This window comes from Diuraphis noxia, unplaced genomic scaffold, assembly GCF_037042655.1.
Source record: "Diuraphis noxia isolate RWA-SAM2 unplaced genomic scaffold, SU_Dnox_SAM2 contig0002, whole genome shotgun sequence".
Taxonomy (NCBI): domain Eukaryota; kingdom Metazoa; phylum Arthropoda; class Insecta; order Hemiptera; family Aphididae; genus Diuraphis; species Diuraphis noxia.
In genome coordinates, this window is record NW_028301712.1 from 62,274,675 (window position 1) to 62,300,144 (window position 25,470).

At 30.6% G+C, this 25,470-nt stretch overlaps 1 protein-coding gene and 1 long non-coding RNA gene across 7 annotated transcripts in view; one reads left to right on the forward strand and one right to left on the reverse strand.

Annotated features, from left to right (window-relative positions):
• mmd (disintegrin and metalloproteinase domain-containing protein mind-meld) overlaps positions 1 to 25,470 on the forward strand; it is a 258,307-nt gene that overhangs the window by 100,997 nt on the left and 131,840 nt on the right. The gene's annotated exons all lie outside the window — the stretch shown is intronic.
• LOC149058757 (uncharacterized) lies at positions 22,501 to 23,804 on the reverse strand. Its single transcript, XR_016190277.1, has 3 exons — positions 23,734 to 23,804; positions 23,544 to 23,675; positions 22,501 to 22,522 (listed from the first exon to the last, which is right to left on the reverse strand). It is a non-coding gene; the product is annotated as an uncharacterized LOC149058757 (long non-coding RNA).

The following is a 25,470-nucleotide window of genomic DNA, read 5'->3' on the forward strand; positions in this document are numbered from 1 at the left end:
TTTATAGTTAACCGATTTTATTAAATTTTTAACTTTTTTAAAAAAACCAACGAAAGTTAAATAAAAACCGTTATTCTCTTATTAAAGAATACAATTTGCAAAAATAATTCAATATTATGGAGTGACTATTTTTAAAATATTTTTGGTATAGTAAGGATATATCGGATATGATTATGATAAAAAATATGAATCATTTGGTATAAGTAAAAATTATTAACATTTAACATTAATTATTTAACTTCTCTGCATAATTATTATAATACACTAATAAATAATTTGATAAATTTACGAATAATATTAACGTTTACAGATATTTTAAATTATAATTGTGTTGAGTTACAACTTGCTTGCTTTAAATTGATTGTATTTAATACAAAGTCTCAAATATTTTTCAAAATTCGTTGGTCTTCTTTTCACGTGCACTATTAAACTAGTGCATATAGTTATTTTTTATTTATACATTTCCGTCTAAAATATTTGTTGTTATCATACACTTTTCTAAACGTTTCGCCACGATAAAAGTATATAAAAAAAAAAAAAAATGGAAACAGAAAACGCTTCTATATAGAACTTAACTAAAAAACGAATGTGCTGTAAATTTCACTGTACTTCATAAAGTTCCTTTTTCTTACGGAAATTATGATGTATGTATAATATCTACAATATTGTGTATGGTTTTTATTTATTAGCGAAAAAAAAAATGTATATAATAAATAAATAAATGGAACGTCACCTCAATGTGACCAAATGTGTTCTTTAAACACGTTTTTCTGTTGTAATATTGTGATATTTTAGTAAAATATTTAATCAGCAGATATTGAAACGAATTTATATATTACTGTACTTGTATGCGGAAAACAAATATTTTTCTATTTAACTTGATAATTGTTATAATACATTTTTCATTGAAAAAGAATAATAATTCATTGATGATTTTATAAATATTATTTGATTTTAATATTATTTTTTATTTTTATTTTTTAAATCTTATAATGTTTAGGAACAGAAATAGAAAAATATCTGTAAACAATAAATAATCTGATACAAATTTTACTACTTATCTTAGTTTTAGTAAATTGCATTAAAAAGTTTTTTAATATAAGATTTTTATCATTTTTATGATAAAGATTTTTTTGAAAAATAATTGATATATGAGCAATTGTGCTTAGTTATTTTTATTGATAACATTTAGTACGGTCACGTGCCATTGCTGAAGCATTCCTGATAAAGAAAAAAATTCAATCAGACTAAACTAAAAATAAAATAGGTATATGAAAGGATAATTTGCTCGGAATCATACAATTTTTATTATAATTGGATAAGATGTAGGTATAAATTATTAAACTACCTTTCATTTCAAAAACTATGTAAGTAGCCATTAAAACAATTTTAAAGACATTTCAAAATTATTTTGTCCTACTTTTTTTATACGTACCTGTCTGTATTTGATAATCTCAGGAAAGTGTATATTTTATGTAGGTACTGCAATCCTGCTGAAATGAATACTACGAATGAAAAATAAAAACTAAAATTCCAATAAAAATGTGTCTGCGAGTGGTACCTATTTAATAAAACAATTTTAGTGTAATTTATTGATAGTAAAAAACGCACAGTTGTAACAGTATTATAAATGTATTTGTGTTTTTAAATTTTAGCTTGTATCTATATGGTAGTGGATTAGTCTAATTGATTTTCACAAAATTAGTTGTTTCGGGAGATAATATTGTACGGACACGAATGGAATTAGTTCAATTTCATAGTATAGGCAGATACAAATGAATGATAATAGTAAAAATATCATCGTTTATCAATAGCATAATAAACAAACATTTTTTCATACACTGTATACAGTTTACGTCGTTGTTTATTGACTGATCGAGTTTATTATTCATTTTTTAATTACCTTTTTTTTATTTATTTTTTGTTTCTGAAACCAGAAAACAATGGGTTACGATTTTATTGTGCACGTTTATTTTCAATTTTTTTGTCCAACTGGTTATTAATTGGCATTGGGTTGTAATTAATGTTTTAATTATTCGCTGTGGTAATTCATATGAGTGTATAAATGTTATTCACTATGGCATTTTCTGACGTCACCTGATCGAGAAGTACCTACTACACCGTATAACAACGACAAAGCTCACATAACACACTGACGAGTGAATTATAATAATAAAACATGCCTAAAAAAAAAAAAAAAAACAGAACTTAATTTAAAATAAACGTGTTTATTGTAAATCATGTATAATTGTATTTGTATGTCAAAAGTCCGGTGTAGGACCCTACGCTTCAGTAAAGAGAATACCAATTAAAATGGTTTTATTAAATTAAAATCCAGCGCCGCATTCCGAATCTTGTAAATCAATTTAAGAAATTAAACTGGCACATTCCTTAATTCCCTCTTCCCTTCACCCATCCCATCTCATCACTGACTTCCTGTTGTTTTATGTGAATGAAAGGGGAAAGTCTGCGTTTGCTTTGCAATAAATCTCTTAACACACGCACATGAAAACGCACACGCACACGAGCATACAAAATAAGATGAAGCAGATGTAGGCGTTCATGAACGTATTATACGTGATTGAACAATTTTTTTTTAGCACAGGCTTTGTTTATCAATAAGAAATGGAATGAACCTGAGGTACTTTAATTATACGATTTTTCTCATCGACCAGTTTTTAATTAAACAACTTTTTTCCCTTTCAATGTTCAAAAAACTTCGAAGTAAATTTCGTCTTGTCGAACAAGTATACACTATATATACGTATAGTACCTACATAGGTAGTCATTTTAGATGTTACAAAATGTAATCCTCGATAACGCTGGTTTTTATTTTTATCTTTTTGCCTTAATTGTTTCACCTTGTTAAAATAAATATAATGAGGCATAGAAATATATTTTTATAGGCAATGAGAACAACGTAAAAATTAAAATAAAACACAAAACCAAGATCCTGCAGTACGTTTCCAGTTCATTGTTTCAGATCATTACTCATGGAACATTGATTATGTTAAAGTACCGACACGCGACGCCACGTATACTGACCTTATTCTATTTAGTTTTATGATTTTCTAAATAAAGTTGTTTTTTGAGCAATAAAAGTTTGTCTAAAAGTACCAATCAACTTTTCTCATAAAATATCGAGTTTCTCTATATAATATAATATGTACTTTTGGATGTATTCAGTATTAATTAGGAAAAAATATCACTAAAGTTTCAAGACAATGCTTTTATTAAAATTTACAATGCGCTGACATTATTATTAAGGTGATTACCGTATAGAATTAAGATAATATTATTAAATCATTAAAGATTCTTTACACATATATATGTTCAAATTTATATCAACACGGACATTTTCAACGTCTTAATTATAATAATAATATTTTGTAATAAATCCATCTATTAGTACTAGTGTTGTACCTTATCTCTTCACACTTCTATAATATTTACATTGTACGGTGTATCTGACTTGTACAGTTCAATGCGGTTGGTCTTCTACCGCTCATTTATATTTCGCTTGTTAGAAAACAGTTTATAATTTTTTTATGAGCAAGGTTTGGAAAAATAGGTCAGCGGTTCGACTAGCCGAAAATCTAATCAGTGACGTAAAACCACGAGCATCTCACTTGTAACACGCGCAGAAAAGTTTCTGCTCTTCGGAGAGGATAAAACCAATCGTATGGTATTGAATTATATAACTTATACGAGGTTGCAGTATTAGTGGTGTACAATACACTGACACAAAAGAGATATAATTATTCGGTATTGAATCGCGAATGCGCTTCTTTTCCATGTTCAATAATAATAATTATTGTTGTCTCTTAACACCTACCTACCTAATGTTATTTAATGGTAAACTCTGCTTGTCTTCTGGATGTTTTTTTCAAATATATTTCATTTTTTAATGATATTGTTTTATATTTTCACTGCATATGCGTCAACTCTGGAATTTATATCGTGGTATTTTTTTTTTAGTTTAGAATAAACGAGCTCTCTTGTATAACTATTGAAATCGAGATTAAATTTTGTTTGAAACATTGATTAATGAGTTTAATTTTGCTAAATATAAATTTGTACACGACTGATATTATAAGATACGTTTCCAATATCCGTGCCGTGCATTACCCAATATGTAATGAACATTTAATCGATGAACAACCTTTAGGGTCACTTATGTTTAAAATGTTTAAATTTATGAAAAATAAAATTCACAACAAATATAATTAAATATTTGAATAATATTAAATTGGTTTTGCTTAAATTTTGATTTCATGCAGGGATAATTATATTACCATATTCGAAATACCAACGTCATACGTGGACGCCATTTTTAAGTTTCATAATATTTGATTATTTTTAAAACAACTATTATACGATTTATATCAAATTTATTCATATAGTTTAAAATAAATAACATATAATTTTTTTTTTTTTAAACTGAGAATTGTTTTTTATTTTAGTTATCATTCATATTAATACACAATAAATATGTTTAGTAAATTAATATTGTAATATTTGTTTCAGAAGATAAAAATATTGCTCGGTAATATGTGTATATTCTGTATATAAAATATAAATAGCAACAACAATAATAATAATAATAATAGAAGAAATTACTTGAGGAACAAAAGTGATAGTAGCAGCTGTTTCATCGATGTGATAACAATAGGTAATAGTGATAGAAGTGGTAGTAGCGGTAGTACCAAGTAATAGTAGTATGTGAGTTGTACGAGACAAAAAAAAATATAGGAAAAAGAACCCAAACTAATTCCTTATTTGTCATTTCAGGGTATTGACGTGATCCCGAACCTTCCTTTGTATACGTGCTAAGCATAATGCCCAACAACTGAATACAGAGATATCGTGGGTCGAATAAACGATAAGGTTTTATTTCATCTGAACTGTAAAATGTAGTTTGATCGTGTCGCGTGCAGGACACTGTATAATAATATAATATTGTTATATATATATAGTCACTGCGAATAGAAGATTTTTCAGACTTTTTTTTATAGTGCTGAAAAAAAATCTTAGTATAGTCACCTATAAATAATATTGTAATATTCACATATCCTATATTTATGTATACCAGTTAATGTTAATGTATTGGCGATTTAGTTGGCGCGTGTTAGGTGTGCGCACGGCGGACATTAAGTGGTTTGTTTTATCCGATTTCAAGTAACATTGTAGGATAATTTATCAATAATAATGGCGGTATTTACAAAACGTCAGGAAAACATAAATTGTGTATGCGCGCGCGCGAAAATAAAGTTTATAGAAAATAAATTAGAATACCAACGTAAATGTATATACAAAATATATTATCTATATGATATATTATGTATATATACAATAGCGTGTGTGTGTGTGTGTGCACGCGCGCTCGTGAGCTTGTGTATTATGTGTACCAACATTATATTATGACATTGCTTTTGTACCGTTTATCACTCGGTGTTTCCTCGATTGTCGTTATGAACGACTGTAATAACAATACCGACAGCAAAAAACAAGTCGAGTTTTAAAAATAAAAATTTGGACAATAATTTCAAACGGAAGCGTAATGGAAATAAATTTTAACCGTACGCGGGGATTGAAGATTCATAAATCAAACATTGAACTGACTGGACAAAACGATGATGTACACAGTGAATATCACTGACCTTCGCGTGTCTATCGCTAATGGATTTCCAGTTCGATATGTGTGATTTGGGTAGACTGTTCGATATACTAATTTTCATTATTGTTACATGTTCATGATATTCTTAAGCAATTTATTTGAACTGCTTATTAGTAGAGCGATAATATAGAATGTGTATACATTCGAATAATCAAGTTAAGGTTTAAATTACGATTGAAATATTTTGTAAAAATTTAACGAATTTCATTTTTGAATTGGCAAAAGTAAACTCGGTAAAAAATGGGCCTTGTTTAAATCTGCAAACGTTGCTAGAATACATATATAAAAGATGTAAATATAACGAAATACGAATTTATGAATAAACATAGCTCACTTAATTAATTTAAAAAAATAATAATTGTTTTTATGTATCTCTAACTGCCTATATATAATAACTATGCGTATACCTAATTTATTACGGATTTTCATATTGTTTCTCACGAAATTATAAAATAACAAAACATACTTTGGAAAGAATTGTAATCATCTGTTAATTATTATGGTATTTTGTGCAAGAAAAGTTTGACTAATTTTACTTGTTTTATACGTTGTATCACTTGTATCTATACCCTGTCTATACTCATCAAGTGTTTGCTACTTGAAAAATTCGCCTCTATAGTTACACTTTTTTAGCAATTTAGTACCACCTGAATATTTTCATTTTAGTTTGCCCAACGTATGGCATTTTTGACTCTTGGCTATTGAATCATATCAAACCTTAATATAATCCATCATGTCTATTTACTATGAGTAATTTGCTTATTTTTTAAAACAATCATGCGTTATGCTATGATATTATACAATGGGGCTATTGGAAGTTATACTATCACAAGTTATTACTATCTTCCATTTTAGAATTTATACTTCATAATTGCTTAAACGATGACCGCCTATAATAAATAATTATACAAATACTGTTAACCACACACAAAAATATTGTATAAATATTGTCCACCCCGTCGTTTAAAACTGTTCACAGACACTTAAGGGAACGTTACGCGGGTATTTATTGTCGTCATCTAACTAACGTACCAACATGGCAAATTTTACGTTCACAATAATTTATTTTACGCTGTAATTTCTTAAATTAGAGTGAATTTTACTCTTATAAAACTTAAAAGCAAGAATATTATCTAAGATATCTCGAAGGATTTTAATGGTATTATATTTTTAAGTAAGGTATTACCATTTTTAAACAATACTTTTTTTTTGTACATTTTAAAATGAGTATAACGTTTTTATTTAACGTATTACATTTGTAAGACAGAGACAACACATATTCTAATCACGTACTATTAATATAAAATTACAATACATACTATAATTTCTCTCATTATTTATTATATATTATCAACTAGACTATAACTATCAAACCTGAAACAATCCAACCCATCTAATCCAAAAAACTCAGAGTCCACATTCTGTTAAAAATGCTTTTACCACAACACTAACCTTATCTTTAGCACGCTATGTCATCAGGAGCGTACCCAAGGTGGAGTCCTAGGTCTGGACCCCTCCATTGTTTGACAGAAGTTAAATTTTTAAAATGTAAACCGTTGATTGTATAATATATGATACATAATAATATTTACATTATAATCATACAATAAGGATAATATTATATGTCTGTGGTCTGTTAATGCTTCACGATTGAAGATATAATATATATATATATATATATATATATATGTATATCTTAAATTATGCTTTGCTCATATACAGTCATTCACCACACAATAATTTTGATGATAACGATAACGTAATTTTAAGATTTCAATAACAACAGGAGCACAGCTGATATTTTTTTCTAAACCTCCATAAGGAGTAATATAGTTATTTAGGTGGTATTTTTCCAAGGAATTACCTCCAAAGTAAACATATAAATAAAGACCTAAAAATAATGTTGATGTTTAATGTCTTTCTCTGCAAGTGTACATTTGTATATGCATATTTGTTTATAAATGTTTATGATATAATGTCATAGCTGGTGTTGATCCGAAACTAAAACGATTTATGCGGCGATGTGATTTCCATACCCGCTTGTCGTCGAAAATGGTTATTGAATAGTATAGTTGTTATGATACCGTTTTCAAAGGCAACTTTTCGCAAATGCGTCTCTTGGGGAAATCTAGAGTGAAATCATATTTATAAATGTGGGTTTTGTGGTATGAACCCTTCAACCATGGTTACATACCCTATGGCTTACTTCTGCAGTACAAACTAGGTCGCACCAAACGTGGACCATTGAATTTCAGCATAACAATATACAGTGTTGTGGGTAAACTCCGTCAGTCTTGAGAAAATGGACATCGTAGCTCTCCATTTGGTTCGTTTCTCTATCGAAAACATTTTTATCAGCCATTATTTACGAGTTTGTATATTAATATTTTATGTTTAATTATTGCTATTATTTCAACGATACTCTAGGAGATGTGTGCGGTGTTATTAAATCCCCGAGAAATTTGTGTCACGTGCGTTGCGACGATTACCTACGTGTCAAGTTAAGACAACGCAACCCTTACACATTACATATTTATGAATTGCTTTTCACAGGTCCCCTAATAGGAATAGACGCCTCGGAAACGATCGTATCATACTATCATACCTACTGTTATTGCTTAGAATTTATTTAATAATGGATGAAAATAATATTAGATTTATATAGGGAACCTATTTGTGTAGATTTGTGTGAAATCTGAGTAAATCCTTGGTAAAATATTATATGGTCGCGCTCCGTATCGTTTATACAATAATAGATCCTACCTATATTATTATTATAATTTATATTATTCTAGATCTGCAGCGATATTTTATTGCGTATTGCTGAAAACGGTATAGTCGGCGGAGAGTATATTCGGCGGCATTCCGAATATTCTCTGCCAATTACTCGCATATGCATGCATAATATATATATATAATGCTTCTTGCACTGCAGCAGTCTGCGCACAGTGTTATCGTATTATTTTTGGCTTCGAGTCTACGATTGTTGTTCTCTCAATATTGGCAATTGCGTTAAACTTGCTTGAATGATAAAAATAATGATTACTACAATATTATTATTATTATTATTATTTATATGGAAACGTGTACTTATAGCATAAAGTCCTTAACATTGGCATAAAAAAGTTTTTTAAATTAGCATTTAAAATTAATTATTTATATTTTTAGATTGGGTCGATTTCAACAAGAAACTGTACCTACTCAATAGCTATGGTAATAATAAAATATGTTCTTATAATTTTAAAACGTCAACCTGAAATAACCATAATATAGTACATACTAGTAGGCAGATGGTTGATGAATCGAATCGAGTAATTCATACACAGAAAAAAAATGAATAGGATATATGTTTAGAACATAATGATTATGATATTTTTTATTTTTTATACAATAAATAAATTACAAGAGAGCTATACGGTATACCAGTATGTTTCTTCATCGCTGTGTACCAATTATTATTATATACCCTACGTAATAAAACTTGGTGTACTCATCACGTGGCGTTTAAATGAATAGTAACACATTTTTAATATCGTATAATATTTCAAATAAAGATAGTCGGAGTAACAAAAAAAAAAAATACAAAATATAGAAGGAAATTCGTTAGCTCGTGTTATTAGCGTTTCGTGTGGTTTATACGGGTTCACGCATAGTACAGGCGAACGGAGTAGCGGACAAATTGCTTTATTGGAGGATGTGTTTATCTCATTTTACCCGGTGCTCATTTATTGCGGACTCGTATCTGCAAAAGCCATAATTTATGTAACTTTAGTGCACTTTTTTCAAACTGTTCCTCTCCCCAGTGCCCTCTGTAGGGTCCAACTAATGTGTTTATAATGAGTTTCAAATACACGATGTTATACTTTTGGTTCTATTTTCTCTCTTCTTTTTTTTTTTTTTTTTGTTTTTTTTTTTTTTGTTAAATTTCGCTTTGCCTGCAGGGACACACATTCGAATTTACAGAAAACTACTACAATACTAACGTGCAAAACGTACCGCCATCTGTGGTACATGCAATGGCTTAAATTTTAAATTTATGGTTCTTGTGTTTATCTCTATATCGTCAACGGTACTTAATTTTGTTCTTGCTTGACGATTTAAACTGGAAATGGTTTTTAAATGTTAAATCAAGCCTCAAAATTTTCAAGATTCAGTCAAATATTATTCAATGTAAAAAATGTATTTTCAAATAATTTCGCAGTACGTAAGTCATATGAAATTGTATTTAAATCAATATGGATGCAAAATAACGGAGCTAAACAAGAATAAAAATAAAAATTGATATTTTCACTTTTCAACGTGCTTTATAGCTAGATATAGAAATATTTAACCGATGTTAAACTATTTTTGAAATTTATTGATTTATAGGTAAGGCACAAAAATTTCATATTTTTAAAAAAATATCATAAAAAAACTTAAACCGTAACTCAGAGTTTAAAATATGTTGTAACATAGAACTTAAATTATTAAAAGTAAAAGTATTTTAAAATTTAAATACTTATAATTAATAATAATACGTAGGATGTTACGATGAGTAAACAGGATTATTTGTGGACCATTATAAAAATATGAAAAGAATTTGTTACTATCGTAAGTTTTTATAGAACTTATATGGAATAAAAAAAGAAAACTTAAAACAAACAAGTTTCGTTAAACCGTAATGGTGGCAAGAAAAATACTATTATGATATTACATTCTCACACACGCGTAGTCTAATATAATCAAGACAAGTGTACTCTCTAGGACGAATTTATAGTATGGCTAATATAAATATACACTATTACACTGTCTAGCTGCACAAATGTTTGGATGCACGAATTGAGTTTGAAAAAAAAATATTGAGATTAAACTAAATTAAGTTGGGTTTGTTATATTGTTTACCAATCGTAACTTTTGCAAATAAAAAATATTCACAATACTACATATATATATATATTATATATCATATTTCCTATTTACCTATCACGGCACGGCTGATTCGTATATACCTAAATTGACTATAGACCTAAAGGTCTATGAAATTGACATAATCACCACGCACATAGGTAATGCACTCACTCATTATATAATATAGGTACAATGTATATATTATTTTATTCATCGCTGATGGCTGTTTTAAAATACCGCACACATTATTGTAAGGTGTGTGATTATATTGTATTTATATAAATGAGATTCATAATATTGAACTGCGTCTGAAACGGTGCAGGCAATTGTGACAACCAGGTTTCAGGTACACACTCATATAATATTATATTACAGTGGTCGCCGATTACTAAACTCGTGGTTAATTGGCCCATTCGCATATTAAACTCAAAACGGCTGGTCCCGATTTGCACGTATTCTAATACATAGCAAAAACTTCGTCTATCAGACTCACAAACCGGTTAATGGGATCATTTTGGACGGAAGAAGGGAAAATCCAATCAACTTTGAAATGGATTTTTATAAAAAAATATTACGGCACCTAGCATATTACAATATTTTACTATTTTACTTTTAGTTAAACAAAATTTTTTCTATATATTTTTTATTCAGTTAATGGACTCAAACGGTCTGGTTCCAAAGTGAGTCTAATAAGCAATGATCACTGTTATACCATCACTTACATATACTATACATACTGCAGACGTATAACTATTTACCCTGCAGTGCTAACAGTGTTTAGTTTTTATATAGGAAGATCTGACGAAGTAAGCCGATGTTTCCCATTTCACGAGACGTCATAGAGACATAGACTCATAGTATAATATATCCGCGAGAAAACATGACGACGACACGTCGCAATAATTATATTGTTATAAAAATCATGATCGTAACAATAATTAATAATATTATATAATTATTATCGTGATAATTGATTTAAAAAAAAAACACGTGAGGACGTCGCATGTGAATTATTTTCCAAAACCTAACGAATCCGAGAAGCGGTTAAGTTTTATAACAAGTTTGAGCAAACAGTTATTACGTATCCGATACAATATATAATAGCCAAATAAAATGTATTTATTGAATATAGGTAGTATGATAAAAAAAAAAAATGCCATGACAACGAATATCTTTTGATTATTATTTTATTTTTATTCACTATATATAATATATATAATATACTATATATACACCAATAAGTATCATATCCATTACTAAGCGATTCGCTAACGGTTGTTATTATTACTATTCGTGTGTTCGTTTTTGTTTGTTTGTTTTTTTTTTTTTTTTTTTTTGGCGTTGCATATTATTTTTCGACATGGTGTAAAAAATAAAATCATAATTCCAAACGACCGGTCGTAACGAACGCGTGCGCGACAAAAATCAATTAAAACTCGCAGTAAATAATATACAATAGTGTTTAGCAAACGGGGGCAGTAAAAGCAGACGACCTCCACACGCGCGTGGGCTTATGTAACGGGTGCGTTCGAGTGTGCCGCGTACTCGAACCGCCACTGATATTGCGGTATCTGTTGTATCGTGCGGGTGCGTTTATACAACGTCTACACCTATAAGGCGATAAAGATAACGATATTACTTCATTGCTACGAGAGCAAATTTTATAGAAGGCATATTTTTTGAAATCAAAATAATAATGTATAGTAATATTGTTCTCGTAATAATTATTATATGACGCATGCCTTTCAACATTTTATTGTCCAATTATACATTAAATATGGTAGCAAATTCATTATTTCACATGCTAAGACAAAAATATAATTTACCTAATGTGTAGGTGATTTTTATTTTCGAGTGTCACATTTACGTGAATGATATTGTAGTATCTGTTGTATTGTGCGGGACGCGGGTGCATTTATAAAATGTCTACACTACACCAATAGTTCGTGATAAAGGTTATATTATTATGTTGTAGCTACGAGTGTACACGATATTTTACAATAAAAATAATAATAGTTGTCATCACAATAATCATGTGACGCAATTCTTTTAATTCATTGTTCAATTGAAATAAATATATATTAAGAATTTATTATTTCATATCAAAGAAAAAATAAAATATAATGGAGGCGATCAATACGTATCTCGATTTAATAAACATTTATTTTTTATTTGCTCTACCTTATAGTTCTAATTTTTGTAGCGATATCTAATATTTTTAAAACAGATGACAGTAAATTGTAAGACTTTAATACCATATATTTTTATATGACCTTAATATAGCCATTTCTACTACGGATGTATATACACGCGCACCTTACATGCAAATCATTACTCTCTTGGACAACACCGTATACATCTATGGATGTATTACACACCTCGTATCCTTCTCTTTTTTGTTCTTGCACTTTTTCTTTCTCTTCCAATTATAAGGGGGTTCGTCCTTGTCCTATATTTTCACAAAGAGTTCTCTATATATGTACCTATATAATTACAATATATATACTTATGCGATGTGCGCGTATGTGTGTGTGCGTGTGTGTACGTTATACACACATCTGACTGTGACGTCAGACAAATCTCAGTCACCTACGTAAATGCGTAATATATTATAATATTATGTGCGTTAACACGACGCTCAAATACCATATCTTCCATCTCACCATAATACTTATATAATATCGTCGTTACGGAAGTTATATTATTCCCTGCCCGTTATGAAGCGATACGCGCGCGACGGTCGCATAATTAGTAGGCCGCTGGGGTCGACCAAGTATCTCGGATACATGTACCGTATACGCAGTTAAGACATAAATCGTATTTAGTATATTATGCGTATAATTGTTTTGCGGGCATCTTGTATCTCCTTCAGTTTAAAGATAATTGTTTCGTGGGTGTCTTGTATGCGCTTCGGTTTAAAGATTAGTAGAGTATTAGTCGAGAATTTCGTATCCTCTTATTCAGTTCTGAAAGACACAATAGAAACATTTTCAATCTACGAATGCTATGTTACGATTCTATATTATTCGTCTCAGTGCAGGTGACATGAATATAAATAATTGTTAATTATAACAAGGTTGTAAATTATAAGGTACTTTTGATCGGATAAATTATTCATGTGGGTTTTTCATACAAATACAGTATACCTACTCCGGATCCCAGCGATCGTTGTTTATCAATCGTCATTGGCCTGTTAAAACGAATCAAAGTTTGAAACTTATATCAGATATATTATTTTATAATATTTAAAAAAATCGTTTGCTTTAAAGAGTTCACAAACGTGATTGTATTTCATAACTATTCATAACAAATAATATTACTCGAGGTACTAATTAGTAATTTTTATGGTATCTCGTATAAATGTTATCTTGATAAGTATTTATTCAATATCCCGTATATTTTCGTATCATCTCTAAAAGTGTCGTCGCAGAACTATATTCAGACAGGACACTTTTGATCGAGCAGGTAGGTACACGGGTTCTGAAGGTAACAAATTTTTTATGACTACTGAAAAACTATAGCATAACGGTAATTGCCATAGTCTTAATTTTTTAAAGCTAAATTGGAAAATTTCCGAGCATTCGTGTATATACTGTATACGATGAAATCAGTTAGGCCATCGAAATGGAAATGTCGATTAATTAAAAGTGTACGACGTGTGAGTGTCACTGCAGATACATTTTTAATGTTCGAATTTTCCATCGACATGACGCGAGTCTCTTCTGAATCAGGTCGCAGGACGTTATCCTTCGGTATCTCATCATCACGACCGGCTCCGGAAAATACTTTGGCTTTTCGGTACCAACCTAGCCCGAAACCATACCGCTACCTTATAATAACAATAATAATAATAATAATAATAATAATAATGGATGTCTCGTTAGCGGTCTGCGTTTTCGGCACTCGAGGAGCGACGATAATACGACGCGCACGCGCACAGACGTATTTCTACACTACAAGTCGTAATATGCGCGCATATGTGGCGTCGTTTTTGCCGCCCTCGTCTTCCGGGAACCCCAAAGAAACACGTCTACAGCTGCCATATATTGCGTGCGTGTGCGCCAGCGTTCTGTGTGTGACGCGTGACGTCTCTCTGTCGTCGTGTGCTGAGCGGCGTCGGCGTGACGGGGACGACCGGCGGGGCTGCAGGTCGTTGGGGTTTTGTTCGGTCGACCGACCGGCCACCCTCTGGCCGCCCGTCAGCCCACACGCCGTCGGTTCCACCCCGGTCGTTTTGTCGCGCCGTGCGCTCGAAACGCAGTCCGGTCACGTTCGTCGAAACGAGCGACGTAACGAAATTGTTATCTCTCCTCTCCCGCGGCCGGCTCCAAAAGCCCGGCCACCCTCAGCCACCGCCGCCGCCGTTGCCCGGGTTTACGCGCGTGGCGCTCAGCGCACGGACTAACCTCGCCGACCCGCACGGCCACACGGCGAGCCCCCTAGAAACCGATGATATAATTACGTAATTAAAACGGACGTCGACAAGAACGCGTAACGGCTATGATTGCCGCAGCGGCTGTGATTATAATAATATGTAACGTCCATGCGGTTTTAAATGATAGTATTTTATTGCCAGAAATACAGTAGGAAACAATTGCTATCGTCATAAAATAAAACGATCCGATTCTTGCGCAGCTTCACGAGCGGCGGAACCGTTTGTTTGAAGAACAAGAGTATACAGATTTTAAATTTTTGATTTTTACAATAGGGGTTGGTTTATGTTACGTATAAAAGTGTACGACAATAATATTGTAATGAAGTGGAATTTATTATGTGATTAAAACGGACGTTGACATGAACACAGCTGATATACGCGATACGTAGACGACGACTATATAATACGACTATTATACTTCTATAATTACCATCAATACGACTAAGAGAGCTGCTGCTGTGAATAATGTAGTACCTATATTATGATTAATATATAATAATTATATTTTTTTTGCCGTAATTAATATACAAAACAATTATTATTATAAAATAAGTCTAATCTAGTTACAGGTATACACATGCGGAACCGTTCGTCTGAAGAGCAAGAGTAGGTACACTGTTGTATAGTTTTGTTTTTTTTTTAAATTAACAATAGAAGACTAGTTAATGTTATAATAATTCACAATAAGCAATAAGGCGAAACTCATGACAGCATTATAAAACTGCAAACATATAAAAAACACAAATATTTTTTTTTGCCGTTACGGACCGAGGTTTTTGATCATATATATTTGAAATCAAAAAATTGATATGGTATTATTAAATAATATAGCATTGTGAATCACATCATTAGATACCTTAATCTAATTTGAATAAAATTACATTAAAGCTTTTTTCGTATTTTTTAAAAGGAATTTCAATATTATTACGAAGAATATTATTTAAGAATGTTAAAATACCGTTAGGTAGTGTTTGGAATTTGTGCCAGCCATCTTTAGAATTCGTAACTGTTTTTTCATCGACCCTAAATGTATGCATTATATTAAGAGGGTACCCGCAGTTACAAACCAGTAGTCTCGCCCTCCAAATCATATTATAATAATAATATGATCTTTGAACTCCATTCTAACAGCGTTAAACGCGTATGACGTGTCGTATATACGATGATCCGTTTAGCATAAGACATCCATTACTATTTCAAAAGACACCAACGCATGAACCTTTTGCATAATTTTAAGTCATTAAAACCAACTATAGGTTTTTTCCATTTTTTCTTATATTTATCATGTTCTTTTAAAAGTGTTCAACATTTTGAATGACAGCATGGTTTTATTTCATGCTACGAAGCAGACAACAATTTGAACTATTTCGATCTATAAACAACTAATTAAGGATAAGTCTTCTATTGGTTATAAATGAGCGTAGTAATCGAGTAACATTTTTGGGATATACCCTTTCCATTCTGCTCATTTAAACTTTTAATACTTCTAACTCACAAACTACTAACTCGTCCAAAATTGAATTTTAATATATTTAAGTATTTCAAAAAATATTCTGCTTTGAATGAATGACTAAAAATGCACGTTTTCGTTAATAAATGGTATTTGTTTTAAGAAAATTGTTGATATTTTTAACGACTTAAAATAACCATCTAAAAAATATCATTTTCAAAAATGTAAATGCTTTTTATGTTATTATGCGTATCTTACACTAAATGGGTCATTCTATCTACACATTTATCATATAATGTGTTAAACGATATTTTATTACACAACGTTTGGCCGACTCCGGACTCGGTCGTCGCGGCAGCTGCAGCTCTCCACGGTGGTGGCGAGTGCGTTATTCTTTTCTTTTTTTTTGCTCCTAATATAATATCGTATTATAATACTTACTTTATAATTCTCTCTACCACTGTATTTTCCATCCTTTCATAACTATTGCCCCGTCCGACTTCTCGCTCAGCCGTTCCCTATGCACTCGAAACAGGAAACGATTTTATGAATTTACATTTGGGCTTTTCGGGAACCCGTGTTCAACGATTGACCATCTGCGTCGCACCATAAATACGAGTCATTATTTTCTAATAGTGAACGTGGTTTAACTATGCCCACACATCCATTATATGCGTTCCGAGACCTAAAGTTATGTTATTTCAGCGCCATCCGTATTGTCTATCCTACGTGCATGATGATGATGATGATGATGATGATGATAATGATGATGATTATGATGATGATGATGATGATGATGATGTACATTTGAGTGTGTGCGCGCTAGCGTGTGTGTGAGAGAGAGTGCGAATGTTAGTGAGTGAGAGAGTGTGTGTATGTTATATTTTTCGAGTCGTTGTCGTGACTCGTGTTATAAAAATAATATTTTTCCTTCGTGATGTCCGTAATAGCTTTTTGCGGAAATGACACAAAAACGTCACACCACCAACGCCACGTGTTACAGCTAAAATTGCTATTTCGGTGAAAAATACACGCTACTGCACGCGTCACATGTATTCTACAATTCCAATGTTTACATAATTTTCGATTAAAAAACGAAAAAACAAAATTTATTTTACTGGGAATAGTAAATAGGTATTTCTGTTTAACGTCATCAACCGTGCACGTGCATTATATTATTTTGATATAGATATATACCTCATAATACAATAATAATAATATATACTGCATAGATTAGGTTACGTTTAATCGCATCAAATAATAAAACGGTACAGATTTACGACTGTATAATATTATTATTAAATATAGATCGTATATTATGATACGTGGTGTGCATCGATTGATTTAAATTTTTTACGATGGATTATTTTGCATAATATTTATTTTTAACCGTTTTTCCGACGACTGGATTATATAATATATTATTATAATATTATAGTTTTAAATGAACAATTGTCGCGATATATATTATTATTTATTATACTCGTACATTGTATTAATCCTATAAAGTACGCTCATAGAATAAGAGTTATATTTCGTGTTTAATTCTAATTAAAAAACGAATTGTCAGAGTGCCAAATGTGGGTTTGGTGTGAGAAGAAAAACTTTTAATCCCTCAATTATATAAATTGTCATTAAAAAAGTGTTTTATGCACAAATCTTGCATAAGTTCTTGGTGATATATATATATATTCAAAAAACATTTGAGAAGAAGTATAAAATTTCGAAAGAGATAAAAGTGCCAGATCTCCAAAATTTAAGAGTGTTCTCAAAGCTTTTTTTTGGAACAACACTTTAAACACCTTGACTTTTTTATGTTCTCACACATTTCCGGTCGGAAGTTCAAGAGAGCTTTCGTTGTATCCTAAGTTTTGAGAGTAAAATGTCCACAACACTATAACTTTTGCCGAGTGGTCGCTTCGTATTTTGTGGACCAACAATGGCATTAAAAATATATACCCCAAAGGATCGTTTAAAAATAAAAAAACATATACTTTCAACATTTTTGGACGGGCTTTTTTCTTTCTTACCCTTTTCGATCTCAACGACTTAGTACTGTTATACGACTCGGATAAAAGCGACGTTTCATCGTGAAAAACGTGTATAAGGTTCTTCATTATTTGAAAAGACGAAACATTTACACAATTTCCACGGTTTGCTCTCGACTTGTGAATCACTAAAAGAACATAAAGTTCCATCGATGAGTCTCGTAAATGTATAATATATTATTATGCATTATATACGTGATTTTTCGCAAAATGAATATCTATCACATACGTATAATATAACTTAATAAACCACCTCAGGAATGCCGTATGCTATTACTTATTGTATCTTTCAAAATTGTGTGTGACTTATTCTTTTGATATTTTACCAGTTTATCGATAAAGGTGTGGCAGGCGATAAATTATTTTAAATATCGCAAAAAAAAAATCGATAATTTTCCGGTTTATTAATGAAAAAATAAAACCAATCGGAAAATGAGCGGGTGTTTGATATGTGTTTGCTTTTGTATACAATAGTTGTACACACATTTTACGTGTATATAAAACTACATTTAATAATAATGTACGAGAATAATATTCGTTCTGTGCAGGTAGGTTATAGTCGGGTGTATGGTTACGACTATTATACTCAAGTTAAATCCGAGACGATTCTCAACACATCTCAGTAATTTATTAAAATATGTTTGCATTATTTATTTATACCTACATTATTTTATCATATCTTACATCTTTTAGTATTGTAATAAAGTGTTACTGAATGTCCGTCCACCGGGTCATGTCGTATAATTATAATATTATAATATATTAATATCATACTGGAAGTTATTACACGATATTATAATAATATGTGAAATTTTATGACTGCACACAGGTCGAAATTACAAATACCGTTGTCAAGCGTGTATACCTTGGTACGTATATATATATTATGTATATTATAAGAGGAACATTTCTGTGAGTAACCGTTGGCGAGGGTACACGATGGTGTTGATTAATAACAGTATGGTACAGGGAATATATTTAGAATATCGTATGCAAGTAGATAATTTTCCAGCCTCAAAAAAAAAATAATTAATAAATAAACTTATCAATTAATAATTACAGTGTGTTCGAAAACAGCGCTATTATTACATACATACAATATCAACTAATCTCAATAATGTATTAAACTATGTATATAAGGTATATATTAGATATATTACATTATAATAATTAATAATAAACGTATTCGAATATTATAATTAAGTGTTATCGCGTGTATGTCCGTCGGGATCACGTCATATAATTATAATATACCTAATAATAACAATATTTACTCTTGTCAAGTTTATTCGATATTCTCGATTTTAGGGGTGTGAACGGGTCAAAATTACACACACACACACACAAATATATATATACTGCTGTTGCTTGTATACACCTAAGTTCGGATATTATGTATATAATATAAGAGAGACACTGCAGTAACCGTCGGTGTCTGTGCAGCGTGGGGTTGATTGTCATCAAGGCCCCCGAAATGTCACACCACAACAATATGCGCTCGGCGTACGCTGTTCGCGATTAAATTTAAATTGATGAGTACGCCAGAGCAGATGAGACACGTCATATACCATATATTCATATTGCGTAAATATGTATACACTCCAGATTATATTATATAATATTATACACTGCGAAAACACGACCCACCGTCGTGTATACGACGAAAGAGACCACGCATGAATGTTTGACGTGACTGAGATTATCACACCACCGTAACAGCAGCTTTAGTGTATGATATTATATTATATTAGTATTATAATAATATGTATTATGTTGTACCTAACCTAACCAACGCACGACTGTAACATTTGAGGCGACCCATTTGACAGGCAATAAGGCACTCGTTGTTTCAGAAAACACTACCTAACAGAATATATATATATATATATATATATATTACATAATTTTATATTTCGTTACAACTATATTTCTGGGAAAAATAATATCTTTCATTTGTAACGTTATAATATTTGTTGTTGTTAAATTTTTCATTCTCTCGAATGGCAACTTCATTTTCAATTTCATATTTTGAACCATCACATTATTCCGAGTATTTAAATCTAGAAATATCGAATTTCAGACAAATATTATATTTTATATTATCTGGTTATAAGTATTTAAAGTGTAGGGGAATGTAAAAGCGGAAAAGAATTTTGCAAGGTACCATTCCACTACACTCAACTAAAATTTAAATACTTATAAAACTAAAACTCATAAACTACTTGTCCAAAATTCTATTTTTATTTATCAATATATATTTGTGTTATTAAAAAGTAAATGTTCAAAAAAATGTCAATTATTAAACATTTTAATTATGTAAAAAAATATTTTCAAAAACGTTTATAGTTTTTTAAATAATGAACGATATCACCCAGTATACCGTATAATATTTGTTCTTTTAAGTATTAAAGTAAGCATAGTGATTATGATAATGTATATGAATATATAAACATATTAGATTATATCTCGTTCAAAGTGTTAGATTGTATAAATAGTACATAATTATATATCCAGTTGAGGTTCCGGTAGAATTTGGTCGATGAGCTAACATATTTTTTACACCCACCTATATTTATCCCACATAAATAATAATTATCATAGTTCGTAATTAAATGATAAGGTTATTTATTTTTATTACAATTCATTCCATTTAACATTGTTTATTTTAGCGTTACAGAATATTCGATCCATAGTCTGGTAATTGATTTGATATGAAAAAAAAAACACGACTGTGCCGTAACTTGTAAGACTAAAATAGCCACTCTATTGAAAAAATCCACGAATAATCCACTTCCGCTCAAAATAATAGTATCACGTGTTTTCACAATATCACGCTTTTCGTCATTATAAAACTAATAATCATTGAACATAATATTAAATTTGGTTATGAACGCTACAGTGCGGTATACATTCATTGGAATGTAACCTACACACCGATGTACCCATATTGCCTATACACTGCGCCGGCTAACGGATATAAATAATAATATAATGATATAAAATATGAGGAGTAATAGTAAATATCATTATTTCAAAAAATAGTAGTGAATATAAGAACACATTTTGTTATCAACGAAACATCTTACACCATAGATATATGAAGATGGTATTGTGAATTTTATTTTCAAAATCAGTGGTAAATTGTTTGATCACTTAATTCATATTTTATCTTACACATTTTTTTTTCATATAAAATTGTATTTGATTCAACTATAATTACTTTATTAAATACACTTTTAAAATAATTTAAAAATACGCACAATTTACTTTGTTACAATAAATCAAAATAGATTGAAATAATGGTTTTAAAATCGAGATATTTAATAATCAAACTAAAAATTATTTATTTCAAATTTTACCTACGCATATCTTCCACTGTTTATAAGTTGGTGACGATTTCAGATACGACATTGAGTGACTGGTTTTAGTAGTAGTAGCAGCAGTATATTATGAACGAAAATAATAAGCCCGGCATTTATGAGCATAAATCTTCTTTTTTTTCGGTCGTAATTCGCGGATACCGATTTTTTTAACCATCTACATGTCACACGAAACTACAACAGTCTTTGTTTAATCTGTAGCAGTGTGTAAACTTAGATGGCTTAAAAACATAATCCCACAGTGATTAAATAGAACACAACTCGTGTTATGTCAGAGATGCGTGTGTTCACCTGTATAATATAAAAAAATATGTAAAAAACGACGAGATTCTAATCAACGTGTTCAAATAAAATGCACACACACACACACACAACAGACTACCTCCTACCCCCAAACCCTTACAATGACGTAAGTGTATATCAACAATCGACATCCGTGCAAATATATCCTTACGTATATCATATATTCTACAGCCTTCGAATACACAAACATTATACCATTATTATAAAAGTTCTGCGTGCTAATTGGAGTCTCAGAGCTACAACAGCTTTCCATATCCGTACCAAAGCGATTGTCACAGTTACCTCGAGCACATTTATAGTTTAGAAACTACATAATGAACGTTGGATTCAACTTTCAAAATGCTGAAAAAGTCAAACCCAGAAAACTCATTATATACAAAGATACGAGTATACAGCTGCGGAAACTCCATCGCTGATTGTGAGACGTATTTTAATATTATGCAATTATTCATCATAACTTGAACAATGTCTGCAGTAATAACAGTTTAATTTATGAACAAAAAATCATCTAAAAGTTGTTTAACCTAATATTATTTACATTGGTTCTTGACAAATATTAATAAATTACAATTTATAATGATGCGTCTCTGTAAAAATAACACGCGTTATAGATATTCAACTACGTCACCAATCATAGATTCGCTATATTTTAATAATATAATTGTCTGGCGATGTTATTGATGTATTTGAACGCTCTTTTCATGTACGTATTATTATTTCGTTTTCACTGCCCAATGTCAATAGAATCATCGTATGATGCTATGACGTGAATAATTAATAATTTAGCAATTAAAACGGTGTTGAATGATTGAAGAAGGATCAAAACGATAATATTAATTATGGTTTTTACTTTTATCATATATTCCTTTGAAAGTAGTTAACGACAAGACACCGTTTAGTTAATTGAATATAATATTATATAGTGATTACATTTTGAGAACAACAAAAGCATATTTTAAAACGTTGATTCGCGTACATCTCTCTTTAGTTAAAATTAATCATCGTTTGAACATTTAAAATATAAGTCCTGACCCGGTAAAATTGCTTCATTATAATAACTTTGATGCATTTTGTTTTATGTATAAATTAACAACTAAAAGCGTATTCTGAAATAAAATATGGTAACTCATTAATAACAATATAATAATGTAATGTACCATATAATACACGTCATATTGCACTGTGTACGACCCACGGTCGTGTTTAAACTTTAAAAACCCTTTTTTGTATTGTTTCGTTTTAGAAAAATAGTTAGTGTAGTATTACTTGAATAAAAGTTAAGCTTTTTTTGTATGAAAAACAACTGTTAATGTTATCTTTATAGTAATTATAACAATAAGATATACTTATATCGAACGCGCACATTGAAATCATCAGCCACCTGCCAGATATTATATAATTTTTATGCTTTTTCCATGTAGGTACATATTATTTAATCATGTCGTATAGAACACAATGATTACATTTCATATTGTGAAAAATCTAAAAAAAACTTCTATTATATTACGCTGAGAGTCAGAAATAATAAGGTGTAGGCGACTTATTTTTAATACCATTATTATTATATGATAGATAATATTTGTATTAAATATCGAGTTTATTCGGTTGTGGTTGTTAATTGAACATCTAATATACTTACAGTGGTTGTTATTTTTGAATAATAAAAATTAAGAATTACATTTCATTGTATCATAAAAATTCTGAAAAATTCTTAAAAATTCACTTTTATAATAATATATTAGTAGCAGTTGGACAGATATAAAAATAAAAATTATATCTCATTTAAAAAAAAAATCGCAATTGTATTATAATGGCGATCAGAAATGATAAATATATATATATCGTCCTATATTTTCTGCATTATATGTCGGTTATCTTAGGTTGTGGTTAATTGAATATTATTATTGCGGTTGTTATTTTTGAATAATATTCGTAACAAAGCGAAAAATGAGTGTTCATAATAAAATATATTGGCCGTACCTATATTATACAAAGTATATATGCGAGTATGTATACAGTGCTCCGATTGGTTTGGCTGGTTTTCGTGGGGGGGAGAGGGGGATGTTAAAAAAATTACGAGCTTAATCGATTTTTGATTCTTTTGTGACATGTGTGTGTCTATGTGTGCACATTGACGATGGGACGGTGGAATGGAGATATATGAAAGAGAAGCAAATGACGACGATGATGTTTGAATCTGATGACGAATGGGGGAAGGGCGCACGTAGCACTGTTGTCTGATTGTGTGTATAGGTGATGGGGGGGAGAAGGGGGGGAGTGGAAGATGAAAAGCCCGGTTGCGAATTTAACGAGCCTAACCCGTGTTTAAACGAAAAAGGGCGGAGAAGAAAATATATTGAAACAATAATATAAAAATAAAAATAATTTGCATACCTAACAAGCTTCGGAGTCTATAGCGGCGAACGATATTCAAGAGTGGAAGGTGAGCAAGAAAGGATACGAACGATGAAGGATTGGTGCTAATTTATTAAACTTATTTTTAACATCTGCACTCGTTGAATATTAATACCCGAATCCCTGACGACCAGTCGGATGAAAAGAGCCTTTCGATGTAAAAATAAATGAAATCGATTTTCCGTACAATTTTTCAACAGCAACAACACATACATACAATTTGTTTTATATTGTGCAACAAATAATATTATATTATTGTATTATACATAGATTTGTCGCGAAACGCGTGACTGGTGTTCATATGCGTGTTTGACAACGCATTGGGATACCATTGAGTATAACAATACATGATTATATTGCACAAAATACATGACATTCACCATCACTTTTTCCACACACACACACAAACACACACTACACTTACTATAAGTCGAATAACTGTAGTTGTAGAGACTTGAAAATTATAATAATAAAATACTAACGACAGGGCTCTTGCTTCGACTTCTACTCACTGCGCTGCTCGTTAACCATCTTAGAATGCATATCATATATTGTATAGCTGCAGTTGTATTTCTATTATTTGAAATTATTTATTGTTTTGTGGTTGCCATGCTGATCGTTGTTATTAAAAATTCTGAACAATATTTTAAATCTGTTTTAACTTTTATTTAATACACGAGAGATACAATATGACACTTGAATATCCACACACCATGTGTATATTTTAAGTGTAAACGTTGTTGGTTGGTGTTATATCTTCATGTATACTATTATATATACGTATACAATAATACGTATGAAAACGACCTGTTACACGCGTAAACTACCCGTTTGACACGTATGCGAGTTTTCTTCGGCTGGGTGCAACGTGCATC